This window comes from Pseudorca crassidens, chromosome 16 (assembly GCF_039906515.1).
Source record: "Pseudorca crassidens isolate mPseCra1 chromosome 16, mPseCra1.hap1, whole genome shotgun sequence".
Lineage (NCBI taxonomy): Eukaryota > Metazoa > Chordata > Mammalia > Artiodactyla > Delphinidae > Pseudorca > Pseudorca crassidens.
This window is the reverse complement of record NC_090311.1, coordinates 1,202,110-1,210,468: the sequence shown is the minus strand read 5'-3', so window position 1 is coordinate 1,210,468 and position 8,359 is coordinate 1,202,110. Positions and strand designations below refer to the sequence as shown.

The following is an 8,359-nucleotide window of genomic DNA, read 5'->3' as shown; positions in this document are numbered from 1 at the left end:
GTGTTTGTTGTCTCTCCCAGCTTGTGAGCGTCAGGGTAGAGGGAGCGGCTCGGCCGGCACTTCTGGCTCAGTCGGGCCACGGGTCGGGCCGCGCTGCCGGAAGGCTCACTGGGCTGGGCGTCTGGTTCCCTGTGAGTCCGGTCCTGGGAAATGTGTGAAGACCTGCTTCACGGCTGCCGTACGACTTCCTCTGGGAAATGTTCCGTGCGACTGGACGAGAATCTACTTGGACGTAGTGCTGTTGGATGTAGCGCTGTTGGACGTCGCGCTGTTGGACGTAGTGCTGTTGGATGTCGCGCTGTTGGACGTAGTGCTGTTGGACGTAGCGCTGTTGGACGTCGCGCTGTTGGACGTAGCGCTGTTGGACGTCGCGCTGTTGGACGTAGCGCTGTGTGTCCATCAGGCGGATTGACGGTGTTGGTCAGATCTCCCGCATCCTCCAGGTTGGTTCATCTTGTCCTGTCGGCTGGATGCCATTTCCAGCCACGGTGTGGCCTCACGTGTGTCTCGCTTTAGCCGTGTCAGCTGCTGCCGTATGTGGTTCCAAACTATGTTATTAGATGCCTGCACATTTAGGGTTGTTGTGCCTTCCTGTTGAATTAGCCTTTCCGTCAACAGGAAATACTTCTCTTTATCCCGTGTTCCATACTTCTTGCCTTTGAGGTCTGTTTTGTCTGATGTTAATATGGGCATTTATACCACCCCTGCTCCAGTGAGCGTTTACCAATACGTCTTCCATCCTTTTACTTCAATCTTTCTGGGTTTTTGTGTGTAAAGTACGTCTTATGTAAATATCATATACTTGCGTCTTCCTTCCTTTCTCTAGCCTGACGATCTTTGTCTTTTAATTAGAGGGTTTAGTCCCCTTACATTCATATGGTTGATTTTAAGTCTCCCCTCTTGCTATTTGTTTTATGAGTCTCATGTTCTTTTATTCTTCCTTTGCTGTTCTCTGATAAAGTAAGCAAATTTTTAAAAAATTTTAAATTATTTTTAAAATTTTACCCGGGGCAGTGGAGAGGGAAGGGAAGGAAACATGCAGGGTCAGGGGATGCAGGGAGGAAAATACACGTCTAATTTTCCAAAATTAACAGAGGACGTAAAAGGATCGTACCTCCTAACAGAATGCAGAGCACAGGGGACTTCAGGTGAACAGGGTGAAAAACGGAGTGAACAGCAAGCCAGCAAAACAAACAAAGACAAAGATGGAAGGAATGAAATCAAGTGTATCAGCCGCCACGTTGAACTTGCTAATACTAAATTGTTCTACTGGCTTTTTAAAGAAATACATAATGCAACAATCTTTGACTTTTACCCATACACTGTTTCTAAGATTCATTCTTAGAGCAGAGCGATGTTTTTAAAAGGTTGGAATGAGGGGAGTTTGACTTCCGGGTGGGACTAGGGGATCTGCTCCTGGGGCAGCTGGGAGATCCCAAGGCAGAGATCACAGAGGCCGCCAGCCGCCAGCAGCGTGGGGCCGGCTCGTGGTCTGTTGAAGAGCAAGCGTTTGGTGGCTCTCGGCTCGGGCTGCCGGGCTCTGTGGGCTGGTTCTCTCCCCGCTGTGGTCTGTGCCCTCCGGTGCCTGCGGCACCTCCGCGTGGCCTCTGTGGCAGGTGCTTTGCCCTCTCCCACGGCCACCCGGGGCCCAGCAGGTGCAGAGCAGGGGTCCCCATGCCTTGCGGAGGCTTGGGCCGTGAACCAGCACAGCACGCTTCCTCCGTGTGCCCTGCGTGGGCTCAATCGCAGGGCCGCCCAAACTCACCAAGCAGCGGGCCGCACCCCCCGCCCCTCGGCTATGCCGAGACCCTGTGCTCCCTTCTGCTCCTGTGGGTGTCCCCCCAGGAGGGGCCGGTACGAGAGGGCCTCTGCGTGGCGTGTCAGTGCCGCGTCCCCAGCTGGGCTGATGTCCACGTAGCCGCCCAGATGTCCAGACGGGCCCCGTGGCTCTGCGCCGTTTCTGCTTTGCCTCGAGGTCTCTGTTCGGGTTCCCGGTTGTTGGGTTCTCCCTGCCTCACACCTGCTCTGCTCATGTGGAGAAGGTGGTCACGTCCCCTCCGAGCCCATCCTCCGCCCTGGGCGGGCAGTGGCCGTGGGGGCCGCCTCTGGAGTGGACACCAGTGTGCCAAGTGGACTTCCAGGCTCCACTCGCCAGAGGCAGAGCCCGTGTCCACGGGTCCCGTGTCTGTCCGTCTTCACGGGGGGCCCCATCACCAGCCCTGCCCGGAAGCCAGGGACCCCCGCCCGGCTGGCGGGTGCCGGTCTCCCCAGATCAAGACTGGCGTTTGCTTCTCTTCCTGGAAGGCTTGCGCGCCTTCTCCTGTCCCCTTCTGTCTCCGGAGCCCTTGCTGCTCACTGGGCAGCTCTCCCGACTCCGTCCCCAGCTGAGATTTCCTTCTTCATGCTCGCTGCTTAGAGACGTTTCTTCCTGAAATATCTGCGTTTATTCTCTGCATCTCAGCGTGACTGTCCTCCCCATGAGCTCCCTGACGGAAATTCCACGTTCATTCTCTGCATCTCAGCGTGGCTGTCCTCCCCATGAGCTCCCTGACGGAAATTCCGCTGGGAGAGTGTTCACTTTTCAGCTCTGAAAGTCTGGTGGAGGGCACTGGGCTCGGGCCCCTCCTCTTGTGGTCTCACTGGCACGGGCTCCCTGAGTCGGTCAGTCTCCTGGGATGCTGGCCCCCTGAGACCGGGTCAGGTCGGGGCCTGGTGCTCTGGGTCCAGGCCCTCCTGCACCAGCTGCTGCCGCCCCCGCCACGCTTCCCAGCACTTCCCGGCCTCAGATGTGTGCTCCGGCAGCCTTCTCAGCTCCTCTGGGGCTCTTGATTGGAGAGAGGCAGGGTTGGACCAGGCCCCCAGATCCCAGCCTGGTGTCCCCAACACCGATTTCTCACCCGGGGGGTCCTGGGGAACCCAAAGCCCGCTGTCCCTGGAGGTCAGCCCCCGTCTGAGGGTGGGAGCCCAGGGCGGAAGCCACCTCCCTCGTACCCCCTTCCCTTCCTCAAGCCGTTCATCTGTTATTTATTCACTGCTGCTCCCGCCAACGGGCTGTTGGGTGACGTCCTCACCCTACACGACCCGATCACTCACTGCACTTGTTCTGAGCTTGGTCGGGAGACCCACCTGGACCCCTGCTCAGAAGGCGCTTGGGCCGCCGGTGGGGGGTGGCCCTGCTCCCCCAATGGATTCAGAGTATGTGGGGTGGGGGCCTGCTCTGTCCTGGGTGGAATTGGGGTGTCCGGGGGGGGACGGCCTCCGTCCCCGTTACGGGTCACCTGTCTCCACTCCATGTCCCCTCTCCTGCTTTGTCCTCTCCTTCCTTAACTGCTAAGTCATCCCTGCCATGCCTGACTGCCCACATGGATGCTCCTGGGGCCTCTCTGCTGCCAGACAGCCTTGGGCGGGGGGAGGGAGGAAGAGCCGCCCCCCTGCCCCCAGGTAAAGGCCGAAACCCTGGGTGGCAGGGCCTGCGCTGCGAGGGCGGGGGCCCGGAGATGCGTGGACCGCAGGCGATAATGGTGGGCGCCCTGCCCAGGACCTGCTTCTGGGAGTCAGCAGCCCGGCGGCCTCATGCTGTGAGCCATGTTCGCCTGCAGATGGCGCCTTGGCCAGGACGCAGCCTGGGCACACAGCCCCGCAGGGCCCAGCAGCCGACCTGCCGCCGGCCAGGGTGCGGCCACAGCCCCACAGGGCGTCCTCCCACTCCCACCAGACCCCTGCGTCCTGACTGGTACCTGGTCCATGAGCTTGGATTCCTGAGTCCTGGGCCCAAAACGAGTATCAGGACAGGAGGGTCCGGCCCTGTCAGTGGCTACGGCCCCATCCCTTCCTGCAAGCTGCCTGTGGACGGTCAAGCCCATGGCGGCACCATCCGATCTCCACGCACCAGCCACCAGCCAGCCCAGGGGAGTGACCCCTATGGCCTGTCCACGTCTCAGAAGGATGTAGCGCAGCGGTGTGGCTGGGACATGGGCCCTGGGCCCTGTCTGTGGAGGTGGAGTCCCAGGTGACCGCAGGTGGTCCTGAGGTGGGGTGCGGACCCCACATGGACACATATCCTGGCCCGGGGATGCCTTGCCTGTTGGCGGGGGCGGGGGGCCCTCTTGCTGGGCTGAAGGGGGGTAGCGGTGTGTCCTCAGGCACCGGCAGTGCGTCACCCCCTCTGCCCCCTCGGTGTCTGTGCCATCCCCATGGGGCAGGGAGCCCAGTGCTCAGGAGGGAAGGAGCAGACCTCGCGGGGCTCAGGGCTGCGTGTTGCCACGTGTTTCCAGCCTGCATGTCCCAGTGCAGTGTTCTCTTCGGGCCAAGGACTGCTGACGGTGGGCTCCTGGCAGCCTGAGGCACAAGGAGAGCAGGGTTCAGAGGAGAAGCTCCCGCCCCAGCATACAACCATCAGCCTCCATTTCTTCCCGGGGTGGGGGTGGGGTGGCGGCAAGCAAGTAGCAAGCGACTCTGGGCCTTTCCAAACCCTGGGGGTAAAGAGCCGCCCCACCCCCAGCCCTGGGCTCCCTGTGCCCCCAGCCCTGGGCTGGGTTAGGGTCGGGGGGCCTGGGGCACTGAATCCTCCAGGCCTCAGGTGCCACTTGGGCAAGGACACAGGAGGGCACAGGTTATGGGGTGGGTGGGGTTATGGGAAAGCCCTCTAGGAGGCACCAGACCCCCTACCAGGGCTGTTCGGCATCTCCACTGGCCCAGGCTCAATACCAGTGGGGGGCAGGTGCTGCACGGAAGACGGCCCAGCTACAGGGGAGATCTGTGCTGGTGGTGGTGGTGACGGGCATGGTGGTGGTGGTGGTGGTGGTGGTGGTGATGGTGGTGATGATGATGGTGGTGGTGGTGGTGGTGACAGTGGCAGTGGGGAAGAGGATGAGAGCAGCACATTCTTACAGACTCATTACCCGGAGCTTAGTGAAATCAACGCCCTCATCCGGGCCCTGCTCTCCTCCCTCCCAGCAACGGCCGGCCGAGCTGCCACGAGGTGGCCTGGGCCGAGCACCAGGGCCCACCCCGGCTCTCACATCCTTGCGCTCTGGGCACTGGCTCTGGAGAGACCGTGGTTTCTGACCCATGGCTCTGGCCTGCGGTTCCCCTGTGACCAGGCACTCTCGGTTCCATCTCAGAAGCACCTGGCTTTGGGAGAGCTGGCCTGAGCTGCAAGAGACGCCCCTGCCAGGCCGCCGAGGGGAGCTCCAGGCAAGGAAGTGGAGCAGCCCCGGAGGGGGTGGGGGGAGGACACCAGCCACCCGGCCGGGCAAACCCAGAACAGGCTGGTGACGGTGACAGCGTTCCTTCCGGTCACAGGGAGGCCTCTGGGAGTCTCCCACCTCATGGGAGAGACAGAGGGTGACAAAGGCAAAATTACTTCCCGCGGTGCCGGGCAGGGCTCACGGGCTCTCCCGTGGGTGAAGGCAATAGGAGGGACACTGAGCTGGGGTGTGGACGGGTCACCCTGAGAGACTGGGGGGCCGGCAGGGAGTCAGGGAGTGAGGGCCAGGCTGCCGCGGGGTGAGTCCCGGGGCTCCTCCAAGAACCAGCACAGGACCTCTGGGGGTCACAGAGCAGCCGCTGCCCGGAGCACCTCTGCTGCCCTCCTGCCGGCTCGTGGCCACCCGACTCCACCCTAGTGAGGCGCTGACGGCCTCCTGTCCCCCTGCATGCCACCACCCTGCCCGTCTGGCCAGACTAGCCGCCACGGTCACCCTGCCAGCACCCCGGGCAGGCCAGGCCGAGGGCCGGGTACCGCGCAGGCCCCGCAGCGGCTGTGCGCCTGCAGCCAGGGAACGGAGGCTTTAGGGCCAAAGTCCGGACACCTAGGGAGAGGCTCCCGGCCCAGTTCTCCCTCAGTCGGGGGGCAGCTCTCAGTGGGCAGCTGCCGGGGCCCTGCCTGTCTGGGGCTGTTCTCTCCAGGATCTGCCGGCCTCGCTGACCCGCCGGCACAGGGCTGGCCCCGGAGGGGGCCTGGAGGAGGGAACACCAGCTCAGGAAGGAGGCGGCGGCATGTGGGGGTCAGGACCCGGGATCCCTGGGCTGAGTAGGCCCCTCTGAAGGAATCTGCATTTTAGTCTGGTGTCTGGAAGTTCCCCGGGCCTTCCAGAAATCAGAAAGGAAGCGGGGAAGCCCGCAGGGAGCAAGTGGGTGGGGCTGGGCTGGGAGTGGGCAGGTCTGCCTGGTAAGGTCCTGAACAGACACCCTTTGAGATGCAAACAACCTCCAGTCAGCTGACTCTTCTCTCAATACCCTCCCTCCTGGAGAAAGGGCTTTAAAAATGGCTTCCGTGCTCACTTAGGAAGTACCAGGCACGGGGCAGGTTGGGGCCCAGGCTGAGAGAAGGCAGCGCGGGCCGCCCTTCTCCCTAGCGCTCTCCCCTCTCAGCTCGGTGCCGCTGCCCCCACCGTGGGAGCTGCAGGGTGGTCCTCGGGGCCCCAACCCCGCCCACAGCACACACCCACCGCTGCATCCCCGCCCCCGCAAGCCCAGCGTGTCCTCAGGTGTATCTGTCCGCCCACGGCAAACCGCTGCTGATACCTGGGAGTTCCCCGGAAGCCCCCTTCCTCATCTCAACCCCGGCACCTCTCGGAGGGCCCCCTTCTGTGCACTCCCACACCCACCTCTCCAGCCCCGCCAACAAGCCGCCAGACTTGTGCTGCCCAAGCGGCCTCGTGGGGCCCCTTCTCCCTCTGGTGGACGCCTGCTGGCCCAAGCATCGCGGCCCCGGGCCCTCTTTCTGGACATCCCCGTCTGCACACAGTGCCCCGTGCACACAATGACACGGCCCACGCGTAGTGCCCCCACCAGCTCCGAGATGACCCGAATGCCCGCTCCCCGGTGCTGTGTGTCCCCAGTGCCCAGGAAGGGCGACGCCCAGCAGGCATCCCCGGCACGCTGGCGCCTGTGCTGAGCGGGTGGGCAGCCTCTGGCCAGTCCCCCTCCCAGTGCCTGCAGGGGTCCCTGTTGCCTGGCCTTTCTGCTCCAAAGTCAGCCCCGCCCAGCTCTGGAGAGAGGAGGCTGCAAAAGGCCCGGGGTGCAGACTGCAGTCAGGCCCCCTGGGGTCCGGCAGTCACAGGGAGGGAGCGGCTGGGCTGACCCTGGAGAGGTGTCAGGTGCCCGAGGCCTCCTGGTGGGGTCCCTCTCTCCGCTGGGGAGGTCGGGTGTCTGCTGGAACCCAGGCCTTGCAGGCGACAGGCTCTCGCTCTGCTCTCAGGCCTCCCCGGGGGCTGCTTGGGGCCGGACTCTGGCTCATGGGGCCTTGATCCCCAGCCCCGTACAATGCTGGGCGGTGGAGCCCTGCGAGGTCTCCGCGGGCGCCTGGCTCCGCCTGGGCTCCTCTCAGCCGGCTCCCCGCGCCGCGCGGCCGCCGGAGGGCGAGGCCGAGCGGCGCCGCGGCGGCCCCACTGTCCGCGGCGGCGCCGGGGGTGGCGGCCCCGGCGCAGGTCCGAGCCGGGCGGGCCCTGGACGGCTCGGAGGGGCGGGGCCGGCCGGTGGCGGCGGACGGGTAGTCAGGACAACCGACCGCCTGCTGGTCTCCGGTGCCCAGCCGAGCGCAGCGAGCCCGGCTCAGGGGACCCGGCCGGGACGCGCTCGGGGCAAGGTCACTGCAACAGTGACCTGGGGGCGGCCCGCGGGGTCCCGAGCCGCGAGCGGGACGCGCGAGTGCTCAGGAAAGTCGAGAGCTGGTACTGGGCTGAAGGCGCGTGGGAGCGGGGCCCGGGCGGGGGTCCGGCGTCTGCTTGTCCCCTCCACCTCCCACTCCCCCCATCAGCGGCCCGGCTGCGTGCGCCGGGGAGCCCCAGTCTCGCTCGGGGAAGGGAATCCTTTCCATTGTGAACTGGCCGCGTGGCTCCCTGGCCCTTCCGGCCGCACCAGGGGTCGCACGGAACCCAACGTTTCCCCGGCTCCCCGGGGTCACGCGACCTACACTTGTGGACTGATCACCCTCCCTAACCCCGCTGCGGGTAGCCCGGAGCCGAGTGCGTGCCCTCTCGTCACCCAGCGAGGCGCCGAGCACACGGGGGGGTCGTCAAGTGCCCCACGGGGGTCGTCAAGTGCACCCCCCAGGCGGCGAGGTCGAGACTGGGCCGCTGCGGCGGGCCCGCCGGTGTCCCCTCGGCGCCCCGCGTCTCCGCGGCCCGACCCCGCTGGGCTTCCTGCTCGCGCCGCCGGGACTTCCTCCCCGCAGTGCCCGGGTGGCCACCCGGGCGCCAGACCCGGAGGCGGGGAACCCGGGGACACGGGCAGGGCGGGGGGGGGGGCGCTGGGGCGAGGAGAGGGGAAGACACCCTGGAGCCGGGAGGGGCAGGCGCCCCGGGTGGACCCCCGGCTGGAGAGGAGGGGGTCCTTGGACCCGGGGCCGGGGCAG

The 8,359-nt window shown here is 64.9% G+C and overlaps 1 long non-coding RNA gene across 1 annotated transcript; it reads right to left on the bottom strand.

Moving 5' to 3' along the window:
- Positions 1–841: 841 nt before the first annotated feature.
- LOC137208605 (uncharacterized) lies at positions 842–7,345 on the bottom strand. The gene is made up of 3 exons (XR_010935680.1): positions 4,669–7,345; positions 1,115–4,338; positions 842–952 (listed from the first exon to the last, which is right to left on the bottom strand). It is a non-coding gene; the product is annotated as an uncharacterized lncRNA (long non-coding RNA).
- Between the last annotated feature and the right edge of the window lie 1,014 nt (positions 7,346–8,359).